Source organism: Moschus berezovskii, chromosome 17, assembly GCF_049115385.1.
Source record: "Moschus berezovskii isolate FMDL1 chromosome 17, NW_MosBer_1.0, whole genome shotgun sequence".
NCBI lineage: Eukaryota > Metazoa > Chordata > Mammalia > Artiodactyla > Moschidae > Moschus > Moschus berezovskii.
In genome coordinates this window covers 47,978,809-47,992,544 of record NC_142476.1, presented here as the reverse complement: position 1 = coordinate 47,992,544, position 13,736 = coordinate 47,978,809, and the positions used below count along the sequence as shown (strand labels likewise).

The window sequence follows — 13,736 nt, the reverse complement described above, 5'->3', positions numbered from 1 at the left end:
CAGCAGCCGTGGAGAGAAGGAGGTGGCCCCTCAGATGTGCTGGCTTAACGTAACATGACACTGTTAAATTTTAAAAAATAAATTGGAGAACAACATGCAGAGCACGAACTGGTGTTGGTAAGAATAGAATTTTTAATGCTATCTGTGCACGTTTGTCTGTAGGCACAGAGAAAGGTCTAGAAGAATAAACACCAAAACTGTCACAACAGTTAATCCTGGAGAGTGGGGGGTGGGATGCATTAACTTTAAGGACTCGTTGAATTGAAAAAAAATTTAATGCATGTATTCTGTTTTGCAATGAAAAGGATGTTTAAGCACACAAAAAAGAAAGGTGGACGAATACTGATTTAACATACCACATTCACAAGAGCAAGTTGTTCCCAAAGCAACTCCTAAAGTCTTTCCACGTGTGTCACTTCTTATAAAGCAAGCACAGGATAAATGCTTAATCTACTCAGGATGATATATATGAAGGAGACAGCAGGGCATTTAAAATACAGGACAAAAATTCCCAGTTACAGCTCTGGAATCATCCTCCAAAAAGAGGACAGTATTTCTACAATAAGTTTCCCAAGACTTCTAATTGCACTGCTTTTTCATCTCGAATTTTATTTTTTCCCAGCAAAAATGGGGTAGCTATTTGTTAATCCTAAAGGAAATCAACTCTGAATATTCATTGGAAGGACTGACGCTGAAGCTGAAGCTTCAATACTTTGACCACCTGATGTGAAGAGCTGACTCACTGGAAAAGACCTTGAAGCTGGGAAAGATTGAAGGCAGGAGGAGAAGGGGCAACAGAGAATGAGACAGCTGGAAGGCATCGCTGACTCAACGGACATGAGTTTGAACAAACTCCAGGCGATACTGAAGGACAGGGAAGCCTGGCGTGCTGCAGTCCACGGGGCTGCAAAGAGTCAGACACGACTGAGCGACTGAAAAGCAACAATGATCTGTCTCCATGGGCTCCAAACAAGAAAAGACCCGTGCCACCCTCAGACGGGAAACCCAGCCACGGTGGCTATACGTGGTTCTGTGCTCTGCCAAGGAAGGAGGACTTCAGGGGGCAGAGGCTGGAGAGGGGCAAGGCCACCAACCTTGACTCAGCTGGGACGGCGCCCTCAGCACCTGCTGGGAATGCGACACGCTCCCTTCAATTAAATCAGCAGCTCCGCAGTTCCGCCTTCCAAAAAAGCACTTTCGGATCAATTGGAACTGCTAAAAGTTACCCTTTTGTTTTGTTGTTAAAGCCAAAAAATGTTTGTTGAGCGAGCAATACCCTCTGTTGGAGACGTGTCCAAGGTGATAGGTGACAAATGGATGGGACGGGGTGGGGAGGCAGGAGACACACAGAGGTGGTCACCGTGGCATGGCAGGCGAACACCCAGCCCAGCTTTCAGCTCAGTTCCCCCTCAGTGCATCCGACTGACCCCAGAACAGTAAAACCATTGTTTCAACACGTGATGGGGAAAGAATAAAATTCAGGATGTGGAACAAGGTGACCTATTTATAAAGCCTCCTTTCACCTGCAGATCAAATAAGCTCCCTCCCTCCGCCTCCCTGCCTCACACAGCACTGGTTGCAGCCGAGGATTTTGCAAGAGAAGCAGGCCTGAGCAATGGGCTATTAGATCAGGACACCAATTCTGCAGCCGGGCTGAGTGGCTGCCATGCTCTGCTAACTGGGGTTTTGTGCTTCGTGAGCAGGGGCTCAAGAACACGCTTTGGTGGTGGGAGCACCCAGGGAGAGTGTGCTCCATGCAAGCCTGACCACAGAGCCTGGGCCAAGGTGCCACCAACCGCAGGACAAAAGCCATGTTATGCGGTCATTACCACCTCTACTCCATGTACCTATGGCCTTGAGGAGAGACACCCAGGAAAATCCAGGAAAGCTGTCTTCTTGCTCAAGCAGGGCTAGAAAAGTCAGTGTCTGCCCCCGAGAATAAACAAAAAGGATTGGACCTTTCTGGAAAGTTCTGATGAGTGGTTCTGGAGAGAAAAATCCCACATGGGCTAGAGCTCTAGCCTCTGACCTCAAAAGACCAAAGGATGCACCTGCCATAGACACCTACGGAAGGACCCAGATTACTCATGGCACTTTCAGAAAGGGCTCGAATCAGTCGAGCCTGGCCTCTGGGAAACAGCATTCACATTCATTCAGAGACTAAAAATCATGAAAAAAAAAAAGTCATGGCTGTAGCCGAGTCGAGGTTATGATGACAACGGCTCTGTTCACATGAGCAGCTCTGTTCCTGGGAGGGAGCTGAGTGACAGTGACACACGGTGACCTTCCAGAAAGCCTTCCGAGACAGCAGCAGATGCCCAGTGGGGAGGAAGTCTAGATGGTGGACTCCCCACGTCACTCAGGCTGGGCGGTCCGTCACACTGGGTCTGCCCGGGCCATGCAGGAACTGGACGGGGGAGGGGTGTCCGTGGGAAGGGGGCAGGAAGGGAGCGTGGAGGACAGTGTCACAGCCACTTCCCAGGGGAGAGCCCATGTGTGCCCAAAGGGGAAGGCTCAGGGACGCAGGTCCCTCCTCACCCCACCCTGGCTGGTGGCAGAAGCCCACAAACCCTGGTGGGCTGCTGGTCCCAGTGAGTGCGCTCCAGCCTCGAGAGAAGTGGAGTTCGCCTTTCCCCAGGTGAGCGCCGGGACAAGGCTCCCTGGGGAAACAAGGGTCCTCTCTGCACTGGCTGCCTGCAGGACACACGCTCACCTGTTCACTCCAGCTCCGTGTGGCCTGTGAGGAGGCCTGGGACAACTCCACTCGCCTACATCGGGACCCCTAGAGCGAAGCCTGACCACATCCAGGCTTTAGGGCCTGGAGACCTGAGTGCTAGCAGGGGACACTCTGGCCTCTTCCAAGGGGACGTGCCAACTGGGAAAGGTCACCTCTGAGAGGTGACCCCGTGGTCACTCCCACAGGTCAGCCCATTCCCTCCAGGAGGAATGAGCAGGAGGGAGGCCAAGGAGAGATGTGAGGTTGCGAGAGGAATCAGTTCCCAGAGAGATTCGAGGGATTGGCTGCTGAGAGAGCTGGAGGGGCCTGTGTTTGCTGATCCCACCTGTAGGCTCAGGTGATACTCTCAAACCACCTAGGGTGTAAATGGAGGGGGAAGAGTGGCATTCTGTGTAGCTAAAGCACTTCATATAGCATTGGGGGTACACAGGAGGTATTTAATAGATGCCACTCCCTGCCTTCTCCCACCTCCCTTTAACAGGACTATTCTTTAGTCGCTAAGTTGTGTCCGACTCTTTTGTAACCCCATGGACTGTACCCCACCAGGCTCTTCTGTCCATGGAATTCTCCAGGCAATAATACTGGATTGTGTTGCCATTCCCTTCTCTGGGGATCTTCCTGACCCAGGGAATGAACTAATGTTTCCTTCATTGCAGGCAGACTCTGAGCCACCAGGGAAGCCACAGGTTTGCAGGAGTGGTTCTCAAAGCAGGGTCCCTGGATCAATAGATCAGTGTCATCCTTAGAGACAGCAAGGGCTTGGGCCCGACCCTAATCTCCCGAATCAGGAATGCTGGGGATGGGGTCGGCATTCTAATAAGCCCTCCAGGGATTAGGATACTGCTAGTTTAAAGGAATTACAGCTCAAGATTTTGGAATCTCAAATCCACATTGAGAACTGACAAGCTTGGACTGATGACTACCATTTTTAAAAATTTCTTGTTCTGTCCTGATTTGAAATATTTCAAATGTTATACATGCTCTTTTTTTTTTGAAAGTCACTCAGTCATATCGGACTCTTTGTAATCCCATGGACTGTAGCCTGCCAGGCTCCTCTGTCCATGGAATTCTCCAGGCCAGAATAGTGGAGTGGGTAGTCATTCCTTCTCCAGGGGATCTTTCCAACCCAAGGATCGAACCCAGGTTTCCCACATTGGAGGCAGATTCTTTACCATCTGAGCCACCAGGGAAGCCCAAGAATTCTGGAGTGGGTAGCCTATCCCTTCTCCAGGGCATCTTCCTGTCCCAGGAATTGAACCAGGGTGTCCTGCATCGCAGGCAGAGTCTTTACCAGTTGAGCTACCGGGGAAGTCCATGCTCATAAGAAATCACAGAGAAATAAAATATCACCCTCCAACTCTAGCACAAATACAGGGACTGTCCGCTCATAGCAAAGGATCACACCACACACACTACCCCCAAGTTGCTTTTTCTAAGTCATAATATATTAGCTCCAGCCTACATCAACTTTATGCTTTAGCAGCTATGTAACATTCCATTATCACAATTTTGGTAACTTTTCTTTTTTTTCAGCTGTGTCACATGACTGTGGGATCTTAGTTCCCTAACCAAGGGTCAAACTCATGTCCCCTGCAAAGGAAGCATTGGAAGGAGTCCTAATTACTGTACTGCCAGGGAATTCCTGTGTGTCTTCCCACTTAGTTCAGTGCCACCTTTCCTCTCATTGCCCTCAAAATCTTGGACCTCAGAACCTCCCACCCCACTGTCTATTTTTAGAAGAAGAAAATCCAATGTGAAAGTAACCTACCATCAGGCTTCCTGCTGTTGGAACTGTGGGGTCTGAAGGTGCTCACAAGTTTCTGCACTCACTGGGCTGAAGGTTTGTCCACTGGACCTTGAATGGACCACAGCCAATGAACTTGGGCAAGAATCTAAAAGGAATGGGGCAGTGCGTCTCCTAGTGCGACCTAATCACGGTTCCCTGAGTGAGATTTCACGGAACTCAGTTCAGTTCAGTTGCTCAGTCGTGTCCGACTCTTTGCGACCCCATGAATCAAGGAAGAGGCAAATCCCTGGGCCTCACAGGCCAGTTGGTGAAAAAAAAGGGACTTAAATATCCTTTAAAGATACACTGGCCTGCAGAAACTTCCTCTTGTAGGCTATTGGCCTTCCTGCTCCAATCTTGTCAGCCTGAAAAGTCCTGAACACCTGCGCTCGTAACTCACAAGGGAGACCACAGCAGGCCCACAGGTGGCAAATACATTCATCCTGAACTTCCAGGCAAGCACAAGGGTCCGGGCACCAGATTCCCATGGTGCCAGCTGGTCACATGAGGGATGAGGTGAAGAGGCAGGAGAGGGTCTCCCCAGTTGGTGCAGCTATGGAGATGGACACAGCTGTCCAAGATGCTAGCTGAAAGGATCACTGTATGAGGGGCAAGGGAAAAGGTCTGCTATCTTAAGTGACTGCAGCCACGAAACCAACTGATACTTGCTCCTTGGGACAAAAGCCATGACCAACCTAGACAGTGTATTAAAAAGCAGAGGCATCACTTTGCCAACAAAGGTCCATGTAGTCAAAGCTATGGTTTTCCCAGTAGTCATGGACGGATGCAAGAGTTGGACCATAAATAAGGCTGAGCGTCGAAGAATTGATGTTTTTGAACTGTGGTGTTGGAGAAGACTCTTGAGAGTCCCTTGGACAGCGAGGAGATCAAGCCAGTCAATCCTAAAGAAAATCAACCCTGAATATTCATTGGAAGGACTGATGCTGAAGTTGAAGCTCCAATAATTGGGCCACCTGATGCAAAGATCCGACTCACTGGAAAAGACTCTGATTCTGGGAAGATTGAGGGCAAGAGGAGAAGGAGGTGACAGAGGATGAGATAGTTGGATGGCATCACCCACTGACTCAATGGACAAGAGTTTGAGCAAACTCAGAAAGAAGGACAGGGAAGCCTGGCGTGCTGCAGTCCATGGGGTCACAGAGAGTTGGACACGACTTAGTGAATGAACAACCATCTTAAGTGGAAGGAAGGACACAACTATATCTGCCCTACTAGTAAAGTCTAGAAAAAAGTATACAGGCACATGTGTGAAAAGAGATGAAAATAAGCAGCAAAAATGATGTTTCTATGTTTAGAGTGATGAGTTTTTGAGCTCCCCTTTCTTTCAGAGTTCCTTACTGCTGTCCAATTGTTGTTGCAAAACCATAAATGGATGAATCCAAATGTCCATCAATGCATGAGGGCATAAACAAATGGAAAACATATATAATGGACTGTCACTCAGCCATAAACAGGAAAAAAAAGGACTGACACCTGCCACAGCATGAGTGGATCTCAAATCCTTCATGCTGGGAAAGAAGGCTGATCCAAAAGGTCACATAGTGGTGCTCCCACATCTATGGAATAGCCGGAATAGGTAAATCCATAGAGACAGAAAGCAAACTGGTGGTTGCCAGGGGCCAGGGGAGGGGGAATGGGGAGTGAAGGTTAAGGGGTCAGGGTCTCTTTTATGGAGCGGGGGAGTTGGTGAAACATTTTACAACTGGACAGAGGTGGTGGCTGCACAGCATCGTGAAGGTACTGGATGCCACGGAACCGTCCTCTTGAAAATGGTTACTGTTATGTGAATGTCACAACAAATGAAAAAAACACAAATGGATGAAAACTATACACGTCTCCAAAATCCACATGGCGGAGGTAGGTGTGAGAAGGGCCACAGAGCAGAGAGGAACCCAGAGCTTGTGGAGGCCTGGCGGGCAGAACCAGGCCCCTCAGCCAGGGTTACACAGGGAGACAGGGCTAAAGAGCCTCGTAGTAAGGAGCAAAGCGCCTTCTAGAGCGGAGTTCTCCACTCCCCACCCTACCCCCCTTCCTTTCCTAGGAAAGAAAGAGCTCAGAGCTGTGGTTTGGCAGCCCCGCTGCTTTGAGACAGCACCTGCGGATGGAGTCTTTCTGGGGGAATCCGGAATGCGTGCCTGCACCCTTGTGCCTGCGTCTGTGACGTGGTGCGGGGAGGAGACAAATGGACACACACACACGTGCCACTGGTTGGAGGGGGAGGATGTGTGAGAACCGAGGTCACGCAGACCCCGCATCCACACATCCTCCACTCTGGGACGGAGGCAGGTTGAGGACAGACCACCCGGAGTTCCAGGTTCTGGCTTCTTTACGGAGCAGCTCAACACCCCGAGGCCACTCCAAACCGGCAAAGGCTACTGTGTGTTACAAGGCCATCAGCGCCCGCTCACCTGCCAGCCCTGATGATGCCACAGCACAGGGCACTGTTCCAGGCCAGGCAGGCCCCAGGCTAACGCACAGTGTGACTGGACCTGCTGCCGCATGCAAACCCGCTCTCACGGGTGGAGCTTCTACGTCCCTGTGTGTCTGTGTTCCTGATCATAGCTCACAGACTTGGAGAGACCTCAGTTTCTCATGCCAGGTGCTGCCTTCTCCCACAAACCCCTTTTGGCCAGACTCACTCCTGGTAAACACGGAAAAATGGGCCCCAAAGGGCCACGCTCTAGGCCTATATATGTATACACTTGATTGATTCAGTCACTAAGTCATGTCTGACGCTTTGCGACTGCATGGACTGTAGCCAGCCAGGCTCCTCTGTCCATGGGGTTCTCCAGGCAAGAATACTAGAGTGGGTTGCCATTTCCTTCTCTAGGGGCTCTTCCCAGACCAGGGATCGAACCCATGTCTCTGGCATTGGCAGGCAGATTCTTTATCAATGAGCCACCAGAGAAGCCATATATGTATACAGTAGGTGCTCATAAATACCTGAGTTGCTTTCTCACCCATCCCACAAGCACCTGCTAATCCCCCATAGGGAAGCGTGGGCTTCCTGAGACCCTTTCTTTGTTCCTTAGTCTCCGAGAACTTCAATAAAGTGGATGATTCAAAACTGCGAACTGGTGCCTGGGAAAGCTACAGAATGTTCCACCTACTCTGCCAGAAAGCATCTTCCCCAGGTGGAAGCTGGCAAAACTCGACGAAACCTACAAGACAGACAACGGCAGAAGTGATCCAACCTGAGGGGCGGCCTGCAAATGTTCAGCTAATGAGCATTTGGGAAAACCAAGTCCAAATTAGGTGCTTTAGGGCTGGAATTCATTCCCAAAATATTTGTTAGACACCTACTATATACATTATACATATACATATATACATATACACACTACAGGGCTTCCCTGATGGCTCAGTGGTAAAGAATTCCCCTGCCAATGCAGGAGATGCAGGTTCAATCCCTGGATTGGGAACAGCCCCTGGAGAAGGAAATGGCAACCCACTCCAATATTCTTGCTTAGAAATCCCATGGACAGAGGAGCCTGGCGGGCTATAGTCTGCTGCTGCTAAGTCACTTCAGTCGTGTCTGACTCTGTGTGACCCCACAGATGGCGGGCTATAGTCTAGGGGGTTGCAAAAGAGTTAGATATGACTTAGCAACTGAAAAACATACATACTATAGAAGTAGAAATCATTGCCCTCAAGGAGCTTACAGTCTGATGCGGGAGACATATAGCCATTGTAACAATCTTCTGAATAATCAACGTGAGCTTCAGGCACAGATTTTTATCTGTCGTGTTCAAGATGGGAGGCCCCATGCCTAGAACGCTGTCTGAAACAAAGCAGGTGCTAAACAAATAAGCCTTGACTGAATGAATATCTAACATTGCTGGAGTTGTTCAGTCACCAAGTTGCGTCCAACTCTCTGCAACCCCATGGACAGCAGCTCACCACACCTCCCTGTCCCTCACCATCTCCTGGAGTTTGCCCAAGTTCGTGTCTAACATGGGGCCCGGTAATAAGTGCCAAAGAAAGATGAAGCAGAGTCGCAAGGACAGAGAAAGGGAAGGGAGAAGGTGGTGAGGAAAGACTCCTCTGATACAGTGATACATGGACAGAGACCTGGAGGAAGCAAAGGAGAAAAGCAGGTGAGTATTCAAAGGGAAGGGTGACCTGGGCAGAAGGGGCAGGATGTGTAAAGGCCCTGAGGTCTGAGCATGTGTGGCAGGTCAGGGGAACAACAGAGATGTGGTGTGGCCAGAACAGGAGGAGGCAGAGGCTGTGGAGGGAGGTGGTGCAAGGTGTGCAGAGGGCAGGCACACCAGGCCTTGAGGGTCACAAGGGAGAACTTCAGATTTTGTCTCCAGTGTCATGAGAAACAAGCAGAGGGCTTTGGGCATGCAGAGAACACAACCTGACTTCCCTTCTAACAGACTCTCCCTTGGCTGCTGTGTTGAGAAGAGGCTGTTGGTAGCCAGAGACCAGCTAGGAACTTAATGCAAGGATGCAGCTTGGATGGGGGAGTGGTGGAAGTGGTAGGATCCAGAGTGTAACCTGAACTAGATATAACCCCATGTGAGTGCATGCACACTAAGTCACTTCAGTCGTGTCTGACTCTTTGTGACCCTATGGACCGTAGCCCACCAGGATCCCCTGTCCATGGGATTCTCCAGGCAAGAATACTGGAGTGGCTCTGACATAAATCACAGTGAGATCCTCTATGACCCAACTCCCAGAGGAATGGAAATAAAAGCAAAAATAAACAAATGGGACCTAATTAGACTTAAAAGCTTTTGCACAATGAAGGAAACTATGAGCAAGGTGAAAAGACAGCCTTCAGAATGGGAGAAAATAATAGCAAACGAAGCAACTGACAGAGAATTAATCTCAAAAATATACAAGCAGCTCATGTAGCTTAATACCAGAAAAATAAACGACCCAATCAAAAAATGGGCCAAAGAACTAAACCGATGTTTCTCCAAAGAAGACATACAGATGGCTAACAAACACATGAAAAGATGCTCAACATCACTCATTATCAGAGAAATGTAAATCAAAACCACAATGAGGTACCATCTCACGCCAGTCAGAATGGCTGCTGTCCAAAAGTCTACAAACAATGAATGCTGGAGAGGGTGCAGAGTAAAGGGAACCCTCTTACACTGTTGGTGGGAATGCAAACTAGTACAGCCACTATGGAGAACAGTGTGGAGATTTCTTAAAATACTGGGAATAGAACTGCCATATGACCCAGCAATCCCATTGCTGGGCATACACACTGAGGAAACCAGAATTGAAAGAGACACGTGTATCCCCATGTTCATCACAACACTGTTTATAATAGCCAGGACATGGAAGCAACCTAGATGTCCATCAGCAGATGAATGGATAAGAAAGCTGTGGTACATATACACAATGGAATATTACTCAGCTATTAAAAAGAACGCATTTGAATCAATTCCAATGAGGTGGATGAAACTGGAGCCTATTATACAGAGTGAAGTTAAGTCAGAAAGAAAAATACCAATATGGTATATTAACACATATATATGGAATTTAGCGGAGAAGGCAATGGCAAGCCACTCCAGTACTCTTGCCTAGAAAATCCCATGGATGGAGGAGCCTGGTAGGCTGCAGTCCATGGGGTCACTAAGGGTCGGACACGACTGAGCGACTTCACTTTCACTTTTCACTTTCACACATTGGAGAAGGAAATGGCAACCCACTCCAGTGTTCTTGCCTGGAGAATCCCAGGGACGGGGGGGCCTGGTGAGCTTCTGTCTGTGGGGTCGCACAGAGTCGGACACGACTGACGCGATTTAGCAGCAGCAGCAGCATGGAATTTAGAAAGATAGTCAATGACCCTATATGCGAGACAGCAAAAGAGACACAGATATAAAGAACAGACTTTTGGACTCTGTGGGAGAAGGCGAGGGTGGGATGATTTGAGAGAATAGCATTGAAACATGTATATTACCACATGTGAAATAGATCACCAATCCAAATTTGATGCATGAAACAGGGCACTCAAAGCCGGTGCCCTGGGACAATGCTGACGGATGGGATGGGAAGGTAGGTGAAAGGGGGGTTCGGGATGGGGGACACATGTACACCCATGACTGATTCATGTCAATGTGTGGCAAAAACCACCACTATATTGTAAAGTAATTAGCCTTCAATTAAAATAAATAAATTAATTTTAAAAAAAGAATACTGGAGTGGGTTGTCATGTCCTCCTCCAGGGGATCTGCCTGACTCAGGGATTGAAACTGCATCTCCTACGTCTCCTACATTAGCAGGCGGATTCTTTACCACTAGGGCTTCCCTGGTGGCCCAGCTGGTGAAGAATCTGCCTGCAATGCGGGAGACCTGGGTTCAACCTCTGGTTTAGGAAGATCCCCTGGAGAAGAGAATGGCTACCTACGTCAGTATTCTGGCCTGGAGAATTCCATGGACTGTATAGTCCATGGGGGTTGCAAAGAGTTGGACACAACTGAGCGACTTTCACTTCACTTTTTATCACTAGCGCCACCTGGGAAGCCCATAACCCCGTAGGAGATATCATATCATACCTTGTCTAAGCAAAGGGCTGCTTAAGCTTGAGTGAAGACACAGATGCAGAGCCCAGTGATCTAATGGTGGTCTAACCCAAGGCCCCCATGACTCCAGCTCTTGTTCGGTCTACTCCTGGCCTAACAGGGATATCAGGCTACAAAACTTGAGGCGCGAATCACAAGGGCCACTAGACAGTTTCCCTGAGTTCTGTTTCGGTGCCTCCCATTTGCTCCTTTCAGAAGCAAACACTAATGCTGCCTGAGGGGCCTGCCTCAGGTTTATACATCAGTCTCTTGTGAGTTTGGTAGGTATCTCTAAACTGTATCAGGGACTTCCCCAGTGGTCCAGTGGTTGACTCCATGCTTCCAATGCCGGGGGTCAGGGTTTGATCCCTGGTCAGGGAACTAGATTCCACATGCTGCAACTGAGAGTCTGCAACCTCATCTAAAGATCCTGCATGCTGCGACTAAGACCCAGTGCAGCCAAATAAAGATATTTTAAGATAAATTAAAAAGCAATATCAATATTAGATATATTGTTGAAATTCAGTCACTAAGTTGTGTCTGACCCTTTGTAACAAGGACTGCAGCATGCTAGGCTCCTCTGTCTTCAGCAGAAGTAGGTAGCTCCACTATCTCCTGGAGCTAGCCTAAATTCAGGTCCATTGAGTTGGTGATACTGGATATATTGGGGGGAAAATATCATTCTTGAACATGCAAAAGGTAGGTGGGCCATAATGACCCCAATGTAGGTAGGCCGTGACGACCCCAGTGTAGGCAGGCCGTGACGACCTCAATGAAGGCAGGCCATAATGACCCCAATGTAGGTGGACCGTAATGACCCCAAAGGCCGAGTCCAGAGCAGCCTCTTGGCATCCTCATCTTGGTAGCTCTGAGGCTTCTACTGAAGACTTCTTGGAACTAAAACAGTGTGGATCAAGGAAAAAGGGAGAAGACTACAGACAAATATGGAGAAGGCTGCAATCTGAAGTTGGGCTACATGGGTTTAACTTTCAGCTCCACAAGCTGGGCAACCTTGGGCAAGTGCTCCAACCTCTCTGAGCCTCAAGTTCTTCATCTGTTGACATGGGGATGATGACTGTTCAACCCTACTGATTTGCTTTAGGGATTAAATGGGGATGCCAACACTTAAAAAAGCTCAACACTTAAAAGAGCCACAGTGGCCATGTATGTGTAGTTTAATGGTCTGAGGAAAAGGAGGGAGGGAGAGAGAGAGGGAGGCAGGGAGGGCTTCTTGAGGAGGTATCTCCTCCCCAGGGGTGGAATTCAGCCATGCAAATCCTGACACCCATCCCCCACTGCAAACTCAGCACTCTCCCGGAGAACAGCTGCCTTGGGGTGTCCATGACCCAGCTCTGTGGCTGCCTCTCGCCACGTCAAGCTCACTAATGGCGACAGAGAGGTCTCCACTGGAAGCTCCCAGGTGATGCTGAAGCTGAGGCCGCTCAAAGCCAGCCATGGTTTTGTCTGCCTCTGCCGAAATCCCCCAATCCCCCCACCGCATCCCCCATGCCGCTCCCCCCACAATGTGCCGGCTCCGGCTCCGGCAGCGGTGGTGAGTCTGCCATGCCTCTGTGCTCTCTGGGGCCGGGGGGCCAGGACAGACATGTCCGGAAAAGTTTCTTGGGAAAGCAACTTGGATCTGGGGTGAACCTGGTCCACTTGTCACATATGAAGATACAAAAGGAGGAAAGGGGAAATGGAAAAAAGGGAAACTGGTCCAATAACCATTTAATGAGCTGATCCAGGGTGGCAATCGGGGCAGAGGGAGGAAGAAGCCAGATGGAGGCACTGGCTTTGCCCAGCAAGCTTGTCAACCATACTTCAGAATCAAGCGAGCCCAGGATGGGCCAGTGGAGCTGGACCAGGGCCTCGGTACCCAGCAGGAGTGAGGGCTGCACACGCGTGTTTCATGAGCTCGCCTCTGCAGGGCTGCACTCGCCTCTGCAACTCCAGACAGAACACGCTCAGAAAGGTATTTCCTCTGCAAGCCTGTCCTTCCATAAAATCATAGCAGCAGCATGTCACCTTCACAGGCAACATGGGGAGCGGGCGACGTGTCCACCACACCTCAGTGTCAAGGAAGGCAGCCTCGTCGCAGCTATGGGGGCACAAGACCACAGACCCAGGTGTGGGGACCCCTCCCCAGCGCCCAGCTGGGGCACCCAGCCCCAGGCCAGTGCTGTCCTGTAACCAGAGGACCATCATGGTCCCCTCCCACCCAACACACTGCGTGTTTCTGAGGCTGTCCCAAGTTTCCGTTCCCATATCAAAGGCACCTCTTTTCTGCTGAGGCAGCAAGACCTGCCAACAAAACAAGCCTCTGGGACCCATTTTTCTGTAACACACCTTCCCTTGAAAGGCACTTCAGTGAATCACTGAGGTTAAATAGTACTGGCAGCTGGGTTGGTGGAAGAAATCCTTATGAAAGTCGGACAGACATGCTTAGGCAGGGGTCCCCCTGTGTCCTGCCCACCCCTCAGGTACCCTGATCTTGACTGACAGCACCTCCTCTCCAGGCTCCCAAATGGAAAATCAGACATGCCTGAGATCCTGCACACGGAGCCAGATGATTCCTTCCTTGGGAAGGGATCCTTTTAGCAGCGAGGGAGCCAGTCACCCCGAGTGCCCTGCATCTGGTCATGCCCCCCCACCCTCCGACCCCACC

At 49.8% G+C, this 13,736-nt stretch overlaps 1 protein-coding gene across 2 annotated transcripts in view; it reads right to left on the bottom strand.

Annotated features, from left to right (window-relative positions):
- SPSB1 (splA/ryanodine receptor domain and SOCS box containing 1) overlaps window positions 1-13,736 on the bottom strand; it is a 73,773-nt gene that overhangs the window by 18,896 nt on the left and 41,141 nt on the right. The gene's annotated exons all lie outside the window — the stretch shown is intronic.